This window comes from Protomyctophum parallelum (genome assembly GCF_964188405.1).
Source record: "Protomyctophum parallelum genome assembly, chromosome: 7".
Classification (NCBI taxonomy): Eukaryota; Metazoa; Chordata; class Actinopteri; order Myctophiformes; family Myctophidae; genus Protomyctophum; species Protomyctophum parallelum.
This window is the reverse complement of record NC_139705.1, coordinates 19,544,388-19,559,960: the sequence shown is the minus strand read 5'-3', so window position 1 is coordinate 19,559,960 and position 15,573 is coordinate 19,544,388.

Here is a 15,573-nt window from a genome sequence, read left to right as displayed (position 1 = left end):
TAACAAAGCCTTGAAATGTGAATCTGTCTCTCTCTGGAACTTAAATCAACGTGGAGCCAGAAATATAATAATAATTTACTAATAATTTTGTCCCCACTCTTGGGGTGTTTTTGTCACTGTATATAATGTAAATATGCACATGCGTCTTAAATTTGACCTCTGCAGTTACCCATCCTATAATCACGAGGAGTAGTCATTCTATGGACCTTGAGGAGCAATTAGTCTTGTAGTCAATTCATCTAGTATTGTTTTTGCTTTTCAGCAAGAATTTAAACAGGATTTATCCTTCCTAACACGTTTCAAAATATCTATTTTATTTTGGCCAAATTGTAAATGTTCACATACTGTAAATTGATGCTGCTGGACAGTGTGCACTGTAAAAACACAATTATGCTTTTGTTCGAATTGTGAGAATGTGAGTACACTCACATGAAAAACTATTTATGTTTGACTGCTTGAATGGTCACAGGTAAACAGGAAACCGTTTGAAAAGCACCAGGAAAAGAGGGGATAGCAGAGGTCACAGAATCCATCCGTGACAATATACATAAACATACATGCCCAAAAAACAACATTGGACCTCTGACTTTTTCCTTTTTTGGTATTTCGGAAGGCTCAGGGCATAACTACTTTGACATTTAGCATAACAGTATGCTGACATATACCTACTATACTAGTATATTTATTAGTTTTTTGCAACAGTAGATCGCATTTACTATGAAACCTGCATTTCCGTGTGTCACGCCACACCTCCATGATGGTCACGCATCGTGACATCACGCCTCCATCTCCATATATGGAGCTGACCTGTTCTGACATTCCATTATGTTGATCCTACCCCCACCCATCTTTCCTCTTCGATGTCTCCCTTTTGACTAATACCTGTCCATTCAAACTCTAGACGGGCCCACCCCAACGTTATTGCTGGCCGCGCCCTGCCGCCGGCGAAAACTACAGTTCTCAACAGGCCCGAAATTTAAGGCCCAGCCCTTACTGGGCCCTCATCAAACCCTGTACACTAAAGACACTGCCCCCGCGCTGTCACCCTTAGATCGACCTGTTCTGATATTCCTTATGTTGATCTGACCTCACCTCATCATCACACCACCAAGTATTACACACACACACACACACACACACACACACACACACACACACACACACATTTAAGCTTGAATAAATTAAGCTTTATTTCAACCCAGATCTTTATAGTAGATGATGATCACATCTGCAGTGACTGGCGGCGGCATCTCTATTCTTCCATCAAGAAATGCTGTCCCCCTGCTGTCGGGTAGGACACCTACTGCTTGATGAGTATCCCTGCCTGAAGCTCATTAAGCTCAGTGTTGACCCTGGGTGAGCAGGGATCTCTCTGCCCGGAGAGGACAACGCAAGGAGGTTTAGCACAGATACTAGTATGGATAGTCAGTTCATTGTTCATTAAACAGTTTCAAGGCGTGTGCTTCTTATTCTTAATTAGAATACCCTATCAAATGGTGCAGCTGTTTCGGGTGAGAGCAAGTTAAGGGGAAATGGCATGTGAAGTATTCTTCTGATTCTATTCTGATACTCAAAGGTATGGGCAATTACAAATTTGGCACAAAAACGAATATGCATGTCACTTGGAAAGTATCATTTTTTTTTTTTTTTTTAAGATTTTTTTTTGCGGCTTACGCCTTTATTGATTTTTTAAGGGATAGAAAGTAGGCTGACAGGAAACTGGAGAGAGATGGGGGGATGACATGCGATAAAGGCCGTGTCGGGTCCGGGAGTCGAACCCGCGGCACACCGCGACTGGATCACCAGTCCGGTGCCCAGACCGTTACGCTACGGCCTGGGCCGGAAAGTATCATTTAATGACGAAATCAAATTGTCCAGATTTGAGCACATTGAAAATCACAGAGAGTTTAACTGTACGATTTCTGTTGCTCAGGAATGTTAAACCCTCTGAAATTGAACCATCCATGCAATATCCTTTCCATTTCTGTGACAGCTAATTGGTCTCAGACTTTGCCCTGTGAAGTGGGCCTTAGACTAGTAGAGTGAGAGTCCATTCAATGTAGTAATGAATGATATTCTGAACGCAATGTGGTTCCTTTGTATGTATGTGTCTTCAAATGGCGGCGGTGACTGATTTTGTTACATCGATCACGATCACTGACTGCACTGATTGAAGCTTCTCATAATGCTGAGTGACCCCGGTTGGTTGTCATGGTTTCAAGACTATAGCCATTGTCTCTTTTCAGTGCTGCTGTCTTTGTACTATAGTACCAGGCAGGTTGAGAATAAAGGCTGATGAGAAACTACCCGTTCATGTGGTGATGAACAGAGTCAACTGTGAACATCCTTACCCATTATATGTTTTGGGGGGATTGTGACCCTGTATTTTATCTTTAATTGGGCAGATGAGTATGGCAGCTTCAGAGGCAGACAGTCTAGGAGTGACTCATCACACCTACTGTACCATTACTATTGAGCAAGAGAGAATCTATTTGCTTTGTTAATTTGAGTTGATAATAGGCTAAAGTGCTTGCTTGGCCAATATATTCTGTATACAAACGTATACATTATATATTTGAATGAAAAGTATAGGCCCCTATTATATCTTGAAATGAACACAAGTCAGCCAGCCAGTGTGTCAAGTGGAAGATTAAAATAATAATTAAGGCCATGTTTTTTCTTTCTGAAATGTATGAATGTCTAGTATGCACCAGCAGCATTAATGATAATGAACAACAAAAACCTAGTGATGTCTGTTTTTGAGTGGTGCAACCACACACACACACACACACACACACACAGGCCAGGGAGGAGAACTAGTACAGTACAGTACAGTACAGTACAGTACAGTACAGTACAGTACAGTACAGTACAGTACAGTACAGTACAGTACAGTACAGTACAGTACAGTACAGTACAGTACAGTACAGCACAGCACCACTCACTTCAGACGGGTCAGATCTTTTAAGCTACAATCTACAACTAATTTTAATAAATTAAGCTTTATTTTAACCAAGATCTGTATAGTAGATTATGTTAATACAATAATGTTATCACAACAGTGACTGGCGGTGGTATCTCTATTCTTCCATTAAGAAATGCAATGCCTCCAGGATGTCTTCACACGGCCCCCATAGACTTCCAGTCAAAGTAGGATCTTCAATGCCTCATATCTCTGAAACTACAAGCGCGGTGAGGTGATCTGAAAAAGTTGTTTTCAACTTTTGAAAGGGCTCCGCTCTGAGAAAGAAAATAGCAGGCGGGTGCATCACTTTTGCATCACTGGTTCATGACCAGTGTTCACACATCGACACACTAATATAGTTGTAGGCCTACCTTGAAAACATTTCTTTAGTCTTATTAGTGGTAGTGGGAAAATTGCTTTCCTTCATCCTTTTCTCACTTTTTCTACCCAATTCAAATCGCCACAGACCACAGTTTGAAGATGGATTAGCTGCCCATGACTGAGTATCAGTTCCGTAAGCAGTGCAGAACTGTCATTAATGGCGGTAACGCACATCCTTGAGTTTAATATTGCGATTATACCCTTAACCCTCAACACCCGCATTAAAAAATAAAGTTTGATGGAAGATTATATATATAATATATTATATATATATAATATATAATAATTATATAATAAATTAATAATTTACATTTGGGGGATATCTTTCACAATAATGAATAAAACATGTTCTAGACATTCTAATGGTCACAAAAAACATATATTACAATTATTGTACCTACTTTTATTAGGGTAAAGGTCAAAAGTAGGTTAAAAAAACGTCCAGACATTTTTAATTTGTGTGAATTTCAGCCTCTGTGGGGGGTATTTATATGCAAATATCATGACCAATGGCATTGAAATGGCATTGCAATGAACATCACTGATGACGTTTAGGTGAAAAAAGAACAGAAAAAAATAATAATAATTTAGTAATTAAATAAAATAAAATTGTTGCTAAAAAGCAACGCTGGGTCTTAGAGGTTTAAAAAAAGATATATATATTTTTTAATGACAGACGTAGCAACTACGACTGAAAATGTCCTGTGTAAACACCTATAGCTTAGCCACTGTCTGCGGAGACTGCCCGGCACAGCTGTCTTTTATGTTTTGTGTGCGGTGATGCTCGTTTAAAGCATGGGTAGAGAGCTATATTTAAACCAATCAGATTGCTTCCTCTAAAGCCCCCACTCCCCAACCAGTGAATAGAGTGACCCTGTCAAACATTTAACACGGTTAAGGCACATGCCACATTGTTGTGTGTAAAAGACTGACACACACACGTTTCAACGTCAGAACCAACAGTTCTTTACTCAGTCTCTCTTGTCACAGTACAGAACAGAACCTCCTTGTATCAGCGCACTGTGAGTAAGCATCCCATAATAACCACAGGCTCTTAAAGGCATCTAAACCATTATATACTACCACACTGCAAACCCCATGTAAACACATGGCCGTGTCCATGTTTTTAGAACATAACACACATTGGGGTCGATTTAGGACTTCTATTTTACTTACTTCTATATTACTAATCTAATTACAGTATTATGATCTGGGGGCGTGTAGTATGTCATATTGCAATTTTGGGCATGTTAAGAAGCGCTTTTGACACCCCGCGGAGTGCGCAAAACGGCCTTGAATTAGTCATGGGTGTGTTTAAGGCGTGTTTGAGACGTACCCAATCAACATGTCCGTACTATTCTCTTTACCAGTCAGCTGATGTCACATACGGAATGCGCACTTTGGGGATCGTGGTATGACATTTCTTCAGGCTGGCACCATAGAAGACATGACATGCCTTTGTCACATTTGGGTTAATTATTCCTATTGCACTGCATGCTGTCACCTTTATGCCTCAAAAGAACAGACCCATCTTTCAGATCGGAATGGAATTGCGAGTAGATAGCAGCATATTGGCAAATTGGCAATTAATTAATTAATTCGATAACGATAGAACCATGTACCATACAGCGAATGAAAGCAAGATTCCTAAGGAATATGGAGATTTTTACATTTAATAAAACGGTTGAGAAATGAGAGAACCATGAGTGTTTATAGGCTAATATCAACGTTTTTTTATGAAAGACCAAACGGGCTGTGAACTTGAAGAGCTCAATCACCATCCCGACACGGAAGAAATATAGCCTAGTGCATGCATGTATATGCACTGTTGCACTTGCACACAGTAGCCTACACACGCTCTTTATTTGTTTCTATTGAAAAACACCAGTAAAATAACGTTTATTATATTTTATTTCATTCAAGTCACGACGAAGGAATGAGTTGAATGCGTGCTGCGTAATGCTGTGGCCCCGATGGTATGGTCTTCGCTGAGTTCGCTCGTAGCATTTTATTGAAGAAGACTTGAATCGGGTGTGATACAGCATATGAAAGCACATTTCCCACGGATTATGGAGATGTTTTTATTTATTTTTAAGGTTGAGAAATGAAAGAATTATGGCCGTTTCTAATCTCAACATTTTTTTTTAAAAGACGCAAAACTGCCATGTCTCATAGAAACAAGTAAATAGGTCTATAAAAATAAGCGCATATAACAGGGGTCTGTAACCTATTTTAAATGAAGTGCCATGTTTTTATTTTCTAAATAGTGAGTCTGCCATATCCAGATTAATTTGAATGACACCACATTAAAATAAAAAAACATATTTTGATTGTCCACAAATATAAAGTTCTTCCTTCTTTTTAAATATGTTCTTGCACATTGTTATAATGATCATTATATATCCCCCTGCAGTCAGAGTTCATAGTTTTAATGAATGAATGTGATGCATTGTGAGCTGGTATAGATCTGCTATTTTCAAAAGTAATCTTTTTATTTAATTTTTGGATTAGCTGTCCTTAGTTGGGCAAATGCATTCATCTGGGGATCATTGACATCGGAATGTGCTGTGTGAGGATCACTGGTTTAAACAACATTAGGAGAAAAGCCCAAATAACCACTTTAGAAACAAGAAAAACAACTACACAGAAAGCAACTTTACAGAAAAATAAGCCGCTTATAATAAACAGACATGGCAACACTCTACCAGCTTCCCAGAGCCGCTCAAGTGTCAAATCAAACAGTGCTTTTTGCGTTTATGAGGTGGTCAGACCCACGTCTAATCGTTATGCGCTGAGTGTCTTTAGGTCAAGGGGCTTAATAGCAAATTGCGCAAAGCGAAAATAATTAACATATGGACACTCCCACAATGCTAAAATATTCAGGACCGCGGTAAGCCATAATGTGTGTGCGTTCAACACGGGTCAGTGCGTTCAACACGGGCCGATATGCCTTTCATAATACGAATGTGCGCAGAGCGAGGCCAATTTATGTATTTCCATTGGTAAAACGCACCTTCAAAATCTACCCAATTGGCTCTAATGCCCGACGACCTTTGCTGCATGTCACTCTCTCCCCCTGTTTTCTGTCTCTCTCCACTGTGTGGGCTACTAGAAAAGACCCAAAGATATTTAGCACTTGTCACAATGCGTTTTTAGGTAGGAAGGTGGTGCAATTATTTGTTGAACAACAAATAATTGCTTATTCTCTACCTACTGTACCAGACTAAAGGCCTCATCTCTAATGCATTAGGCACTTAACATGTGAAAGTCCCAGTCGAATAAAGGGATGATTGCATCCATTCAACAAACCGTCAGAGGATTCATGCTCTCATAGGTCCTGTTGGTGAAGACGGCAGGAGGAACTGCATGGCCACTGATTGGACGACAACAAGCACCCATCCCATATAACATGCCCTCATTACACGCCTTACATGCAGGCTACCCCTACATTGATTTCAGAAAGAGGTGGAGGACCATTTCTCCTCTCTTTTCATACATAAGTAATGATCTACTGTAATAGGTCGGAAATATCCATGCATGGGAGAAAATTGAGGCACGACCAGATACAACATAGACGTGATTAATATTCAACACTTCCTATGGATCATATCTAGCTTCCTCCTTCCTTTCAATGTGTCAGGAAGTGTCAGTATGGGAATGAATATATGGAGCCGGTACTGCATGTCAGAGACTTGAAAAGGCGTAGTGAAGAGGCAAATGCCCATACTAATGGCTATGTTATTGTGGCCTGTCTTTAGTGGCCCAGGTCTTACATAACAGCATTCTAATAGGATTTTCCTAAATGGTTGTAAAAAGCTTTGCAACTGACTATCAGACGATCCTACTCCTGTGGAATATAAAATAAATGTTTATTTTATATTCAGCCATATAAAAAATGTAATTCAAAAGTGGTGGAGAAATGTGAGTCAATAGATTACAGTTGAGACAGTAGATTAATGCTGTAATATAAAATGACCATTTAGGTGGGGGTGAACTATCCCTTTAAACTATGAAAAGGTAGATGACTGTATAATTCAGTGAAGATTGTGTTTCATTACTGACAAATAATAATGAATAAATGGCAAATTTACAAATGGAACACACATGCTGCTCCAATCCTGACCGCTCCACTTGTCCACTGTCTCAAAGTACTACCGGTTACCAATTACTAATACTTCTCAGACCCACTTAATGTGGTAAAAACTACATTTCCACCAATGTATATACATGTTTACCTGAGAGCCATGCCATTGCAAAATATTACCTTTTGAACACACCATGGCCCCTCCCCCACCCTTTGTTTTGATGATGTAGACTGTAGAACAAGCCCCTGGATATTTAGAGAAATTGTTGTCAAATCGTCTGTTTTCGCCGGCACCCGCCACTCTATACCAGAAATCACACGGACTGTGGCAGGCTAGAAGTATAGCCAGGCCCCCAGAGTTGCTGGGAAATGTTTAAGCCACCCCACCCTACTGGCCAAAGCTGGAACTGCAGGCGGGTGAAGTATTTGCATGGGTTTAACACAGATCGCTCATTCATTAATCGATTCAGGCACGTTCATGGAGGTTAGCACTTCCGCTTTTTGGGCACCAAAAAATAAAATAAAAAGTAGAGCGTTTTTCCGGGCGGTCTGCTCTCTAGTTTATATGGAAGTAGCACATGGCACAATGTAATTGACTTCTGAGAAATCCAAGCATTACTCAGAAACACTGCTGTTCTGAGTTCTCAGAAAGTTCTCAGAAAGGCACAAAGCCAAGGACAATTAAGTGTAGTCTTTGCAGATCAGCGTTTCTCAAAATGGGGTCTGGGTCAGGGCCAGGGGTCCTTGAGGTGGTTCCAGGGTGTCCCAAGCAAAGTTAATATAGCATCAGAATCTGATTTGGTAACACTTAAATATACTATATATATAATATACTATAATTATTTATAAACTATTTTATAATGACTTATAAGGTCAAGTATAATCTGCTTGTAACACTGTATAATTAGTTATAATCACTCATGTTCATAATGCAATAACACATTTTAGAATGACATAAGGTTTGTACTTTATACCTTGGTAAACATTTGTTCACCAATACTTCTCAGACCCAAATATTTACATAACAAATGTATGTTCCCAACAGACAGAGTTGGGAAAGTATACAAGTAGGACATTTCCCAGCTTGCTCCCAGTCTTGAATTCAAAATCCCATTGTAAACCTCCTGCCATATTGAGCAGTTTTTGTTTAGTACCGTACTACCGGGTACGTATGTACTGTAGGCATTTCTGTAAACAAAGCTAGAAGGGTCTTTTCTTTGAACAAAAGAAAAGCATTAGGTTACTGATCATATCTGCGTCCTCTTTGTTGATTCATTATGCAGGTTTAGGATAATGTTGTTAGTTACCGATTGTTACTTGCCTTTGTTACTTGTCATTGTTGTGACTTGATGAGTGCGATTGCTCTCTTGATTCTTCTGAAGCATTGCATGCAACCATCGCTTATACTTCAAGTTCAAAGCCTTTTCAGTCTCATTAGTGGGCACCTGGTCCTTCTTCTAGCTAACCTCACATCCGTCTTCAGCCAAAGACACATTGACCCTTAAATGCATTAATGTCTATTAGAGGCCCCTTTTATGCTTCTTAAAATAATTAAATTATCCCACAATTTTGCAACCCATTTTTTAACCCAGGGTAAATGTAATCATGACCTCATGCTTCCTTCTATGCATGAGGAGTCTAAGCCGCTTTTTTTCACCGGACAGGGGGGAGTTTCCCTGTTTGGACGTAGCGCGTGGAAGGAACACGTTATTCCAACCAGTTCCTTTCCCCTCCATCAGGCACCCCGACTGGCCAGGGGGAGGCAGTATAGAGACCAGGATTACTGCATGTTTTTGTGAGGTTACCTACCCTAGGGGACACGGGGAGAACATGCAAACTCCACACAGAAAGGCCCCTTTTGCAAACCCCTCCCAGGGTATGGGCACTGATGACGTGGAGGAGACGACACGCACTCAGCCCCCCCGGTGGAAATCGAACCCAGGACCTTCTAGCTGTGAGGCAACAGCGCTACCGACTGCGCCACCGTGCCCCCCTTTTCTGCTTCTGGTATAATATAATGATTTTTGTTTAGAGAGCCCTGTATGTCCTGTGGGTGCGTGGCAAAGGTAGAGGGGGAAGAGTGATTAGGTGGCAAGTGTAAAGATGAGGATGAAAGCTCATATATTGTTCTCTATAATCAACGTCTATAGTCAACGCTGATGGAGCCCTAGAGTCAAAGGGTAATATTCTTCACCTCTACCACTCTCCGTCTGTATATTTCTCTTTGTTTGTCTTTCTTATGCACACTGAGAGAGAGAGATACAGAGAGAGAGAGAGAAAGAAAGGGAGAGAGAGAGTCCAGATGAGAACGGGTAGTGTTGCTGTCCATTAGTAGTAGCCCCATAGCGGCTGGCCTGTTGTTGAACACAATAATGCTTCTGTGGCAGAGAGATCTTTTTTTTTGCTCTTCATGGATCATTACGTTTCCATCGCCGTTCACACTTTTGTCTTGATTTCACTTATTTTCTGTTTTGCTTTTTTCTTAATGGTTGTCCTGTTCTCCAGAAGCAATCTGCCTGAACATTGATGAACAGCGTTGAAAAGTATTGTTTGGTGACATTTTCTACTAATGCACTTTGTAGTCTCATTTTCAGTCTCATGATCCAGACTCCATTGGTTGACTCTGTTCTTTTCAATCCGAGCTAAATATATTTGTCTTTGCCTTGGTTTTTGATTTGTTTCTTGTGCTGCACTTTATCAAAATACCCCTTTATAAATGTGTTTCTATTGCACTTGGTCTTATAATGCTCTTAATGTTTTTTGTAAAGCACTATGAGTTGCCTTGTTGTTGAAATATGGTATAAACTTACCTTAGACTTATCTGGAGAAGTTCACTAGCTCAAATTATCATGTGTAGCGGCCTAGTAGCGGGACTCTGGGAGGGGAGTGTCGTAGGAAATATTCTTCATGACCTTACTTGATATTGTTGCATCATGCATGCCCTTGAAGAACATATCTTCATTGGTACAGAGGAGCAAAGATCAGCAAAACTCCTTCCTGGGAAAAGGACTGGTGACACATACCGTATCTCACACACACACACACACACACACACACACACACACACACACACACACACATACACATACACATACACATACACATACACACACACACACACACACACACACACTTGCTTTTATTTAGTACTAGAAAGACAGTAATCCAAGTACTTGGGCAGAATACCAAAACAGTCACCCCAAAACATATAGTAGTCACCCCGGGGCGCAAATCCGGCAACCTCAGAACAGTCTCTACCTTGTATTCTTAACCTTAGTAAAACGGTACCAAAACATATTCCTAAACTTAAACTCAGTCATCTTATCCTCCAGTAAAAAAGAAATGCAAGAATACAAGAATACAAGAAGCGCCCCAGTGTGCGGTTGGCGGCAAAAAAGGGCGTAGAGCGTGTTTTGGGGTGAGCCTTCCGGTTACTCTTGGCCAGGGCAGTAGTAGAAAGACGACAATCCAAGTAGGGCAGAGAGGAGGTAGATTCAGGGCAGAGACGTTGGGATTGCGTGGTCGTGGTACCGTCCAGTCAAATAGGGCCGCTCCAAACACACCAAACATAGCAGATCTACAAGCTCACGGTGTGCCACACTGCGACTGCGATTGGCTATTTTTGGTTTGTGAGTCCAGCACGCAACCAAGTCACACTTGAGGTCCCGGAGGCTAATGGGTGTTAGCCACTGTAGGAATAGAGAGAACAGACAGACGGAGTGAGAGAGAGAGAGAGAGAAAAATACCTCCAACACCTTAAAAGCATTGTCACCATAGCAACCGTATTGCACCTCCTTTAGTTTGTGCCTCAGTCAGAGGTGGGGAACTGTGCGTGTGTGCGTGCGAGAATACAGATAGACTGGGTCAGAACCATTTATACTTGATTCTGATCGTGTGCCAGAAAAGTCCTTTGCACATAGTCTGGGGGTTTCAATTTGTCAGACAAAAGCATGCCGTCGGCAATGGAATAAAAAACAACAAAGATGTGGTTTTCTGTCAGCTTTGAGTTTCCCTACTCACTGTATCAGATGGGAGGATTATTTTCCTCATTAAGTAGTACTTTCACTAGTAAGAGACCACACCTTCGCTCAAGATTAACAGTTTAATGAAATGATGAATGCGGAGTGGAGTGAGGAAACCAAGGTAGGGCGAGACTCATGGTGGGGGCGTAGTCTCTGGAGCTGACGGTCATCTTTGCTCTACTCGGAATGAGCGGTTGGTCATCTCTGCTCCGTCACTGCCCCCCCCTGGATTCCTAGAGAATCGAGGCGGAAGGAGGAGGTTGGGGTGGAGGAGGATGGCGAATTTGAAGAATAGTGAAAATAGTCGATCTACAAGTGCAGTACTCACAACCCATGTTTGGTCTGTCATGGAGCAGAACAAACAACTTGGTTGAGAGATTGCAGGTGTATTTATACTGTGGTGATTGCACCGGGGATTGGCCGGGTGATAATGAAAGGCAGGTGAGTTTGATAAGGAGGGAGGAGTTGTTGATAATGAGGGAGGAGTGGTTAAGGTCACGCGAAAGGAGGTCTCTTCTCCCGAAACTGAGTTGTATAAATACAACTTCCCTTACCAAAGCATTCAGCACCACAGAGTTAACATTTATGAAAGAGGATTCCCACCATAGTTTGAAAGTCGAAGGAAATAATAAGGCCATCAAAAATAATGTATCCTAAGTTCTAATTGAATCCTTCTACAGTACACGGTAAAAGAAAAGAAAGCATCCAGGCGGGTCATTATTATATCTTTGGCCAAACAGAGGCATCAAGGGAATACCAACATGGTTTGCCTTTGTAATTGGCAGACTCATTTATGTTGTATGAATTACATTGCTAGTATGAAAATACACATCAGTTACAAGGGATTATCTGACGGTTAAAGTCCTTGCAAAACGTCTCCAAGGACCTTTACACCAGGATATACTATGATGCACATTCTATTATGATGTGTGACAATGGTATTCAAATGGCATCCCACCGAATATTCAGACATAATGTGATTTCACTTCATATGAAAATAATTATGCAAAATGTAGTTGTTTCCCATAATATTTTTTTTTTCATTTTTTATGTCCAGCTTTTAGTTTATGTAACCCAATTTTTGTCCCAACACAAACATTAAATGCCATTGATGATAAATGGACAATTTTGAGTGTTTGTGTAAACACAAACATTGCGTAACACAAACATTGATGACGAAGATGTGGACGCAAATTGTGATTGGCCGGAATGAGATGATGTATGATGATAAGATCGCCCCTCACTTCACACAGGTGTGATTTTCTTTTTAAAGAGTAGCCAATTATATTTTACCTTATTCTCCCCAATGTAGTCGTTATGCAAATTGATTCCTCTCTACACACATTTCTGTGTTGTCACTGCTGTCGTATCCTACTGACTCACCTCCACTGCCAGTGAGGAGCCCCCACCAGGAGGGTGTCGTATCCTACTGACTAGGGATGCACCGAAAGAGAAATTCTTGGCCGAAACCGAATACCGAATATAGGAAACAGTTGGCCGAAAACCGAATAGCCGAATACATATTTGTTGTAAAGCTACCTGATTATGGCAAAACCTAACTTAAATAATAAACACTTATGGGTCCATTAAAAAAACTAAATTAAAAACTAATTAATTGGAGGCTTTGTGATTAATTAATCCCAATTAATCAGATATCAATAGGCCTATTTGACCTGAGCAGTGAGCTTTTTTTCTACATAAGCATAGGCAATAAAACAAGTAGTAATAATAATAGTGATAATATTATTTATATAAAACTTCTCTGAGTACTTAGACACTTTTCAAGGAGAACATGAGAAAACAAATAAAAACTACTTTATTAGAGAAAAACAAGACTATGGAATAAAATAAATTAAAGTGGAATGAGATAGCAATATTCCAGAGGTGGGTTTGAATTTATAGGTGGTGGCATGTCTCTGAGTTTTGGGAAGTGCATCGTTTTGACAGGTCTGCCTTCTGTGGACAGTGAGTGAAACCCTGACCATTAAACATGGGCAGACGCAACGATACAGTATCATTCATTGTTAAAGCTCCAAATGATATTCCCATTCGTCTTTGTGTCTGGCCATGAAAACCAGCAGCGAGTGTGAGGTGTTGGGGAACGGATGGAAAGTACATAGTGTTAAAACTAACGTTAGCTCCCATGCTAGCTATAGCTTTCCTCGTCAACAGAACAGATCCACAGATCGGGTGGAACTTGGAAGAGCTGCTGATATCACGTTGCTTGTGCCCGTGGATGGGAAATAAGATTTAAAAGCCTATGGAAGCGTGGATTAAAGCACAGATGTATGCAATAAAGTTGTGTCGGATCTGCCTGTGCATTGAAGCATTCCGTGACTGCTGCTCGTGTTGTGTTGTGACTGCTCACTGCTGGCTGCTGCCTGCTGAGCTGATGCATAGTTAATGAGCGTCATAAGCATGCGCCCTTCCTGCGCTGAAAGTAGCAGATCTACAAGCTATCTACCCGTCGCAATGCACAGCGCGTTGGGCTTGTACATCTTTGTTTTTCCCGCAGTTTAGTTCGATTCACAACTTTAGGACCACTACTACTATTCGGTGATATTTTTCGGCTTATTTGAGCCGAAACCGAATAGGCCGAAAATACATTTTTAGCCATTTTCGGCCGAATATTTTCGGTGGCCGAATTTTCGGTGCATCCCTACTACTGACTCACCTCCACTGCCAGTGAGGAGCCCCCACCAGGAGGGTGTCGTATCCTACTGACTCACCTCCACTGCCAGTGAGAAGCCCCCACCAGCCCAGAGGAGTACGTGCAGTGACCATGACCAATATCACCCTCACGGCCCGGCTTCCCTCCCCCGAACACGGGCCAATTGACCCTTTGTCAAGTCCTGCCCGTGGTTATGCCCCTTTTTGTACCCATTGGTTGCTTGTTTCTTTTGGACAAAAAATCTTTCTCTCCATCCACTACCATTGAAATAACGTGTTTTTCAGTTGCTTCGTATTTAATATTCAGTGTATTCAATTCTTATTAGGGAAGGCTGTGGCTCAGGAGGTAGAGCAGGTCGTCCAATGATCCGTGGGTCTGGTTCAAATCCCCGCTCCTCCTGTCCACATGTCGAAGTGTCCTTAATGACAAGTACTCAAAGCTTTACAATGCTTCATTCATTCATACATTGGGAGGTGAAGCGGCGAACAGTCAACACCAGCGTCATCACTTCCCACATACTACACACACACACACACACACACACACACACACACACACACACACACACACACCAATGGTGGCAAGCTCACACCGACTGACTCATTGGAGGCAATGTGGGGTGTAAAAATGAGAAGTAAAATACGTTTTAGTATGAAAGTACAATTTAGGCATTTAGCTTTTAGTCCAGAGCGACTTACAGTAAGCAAGAACAACACATTGTTACATCAAATACAAAAAAACTGTCATCAAGAATCATAAGGAAGCTAATAACCTAGCATCTGTCTTAACAGTAGAAAACCTGTACAATAGAGCTATGAGTATACACTATCTACATAAAATGCTATCTAAATTACATAAGTTGAGCCTTTGCATACGCCTGTAAGGCTGTCGAGGCTAGGGCAAGTGCTACGGCAAGTGCTACGAGTACTGGCTAAAATGGCAGACTGATGTCGTCTAATCCCTGCGGTCCCCACTGTGCACTCTATACGTCATCACTGAACATCAACACATTTGCAATAATTATATTCTTACCATGAGCCAAAGTGCGTTTTTTGTGTGAGTGCGCGTGCGTGTACATGCGTGCGCAAGTGTGTTCATCATGCACTGGTGTCCTATGTGTGATGTGTGTGTGTTGACATTTAATTGTGCGTATGTTTGTGCATGTGCCATGTGGCATGAGTCATTGAATCAGTGTGTGTGTGTGTGTGTGTGTGTGTGTGTGTGTGTGTGTGTGTGCGGGTGGGGTGGGGGGGGGGGGGTGAGAGTGTGCTCATCTGAAGTGTCGGTGTGAGAGTGTTTCTGCATGCATTGCATGTCAAATACAGAGACAGCTGAGCAGTAATTAGCGTTGCCCGCAGTCCCAAATCTCCATGGAGACACGTTGTGTTCCATCTCAACACCTTCAGTACATAATCATGCAGACACGGGGGGAGAGCAGAGGCATTGGGCA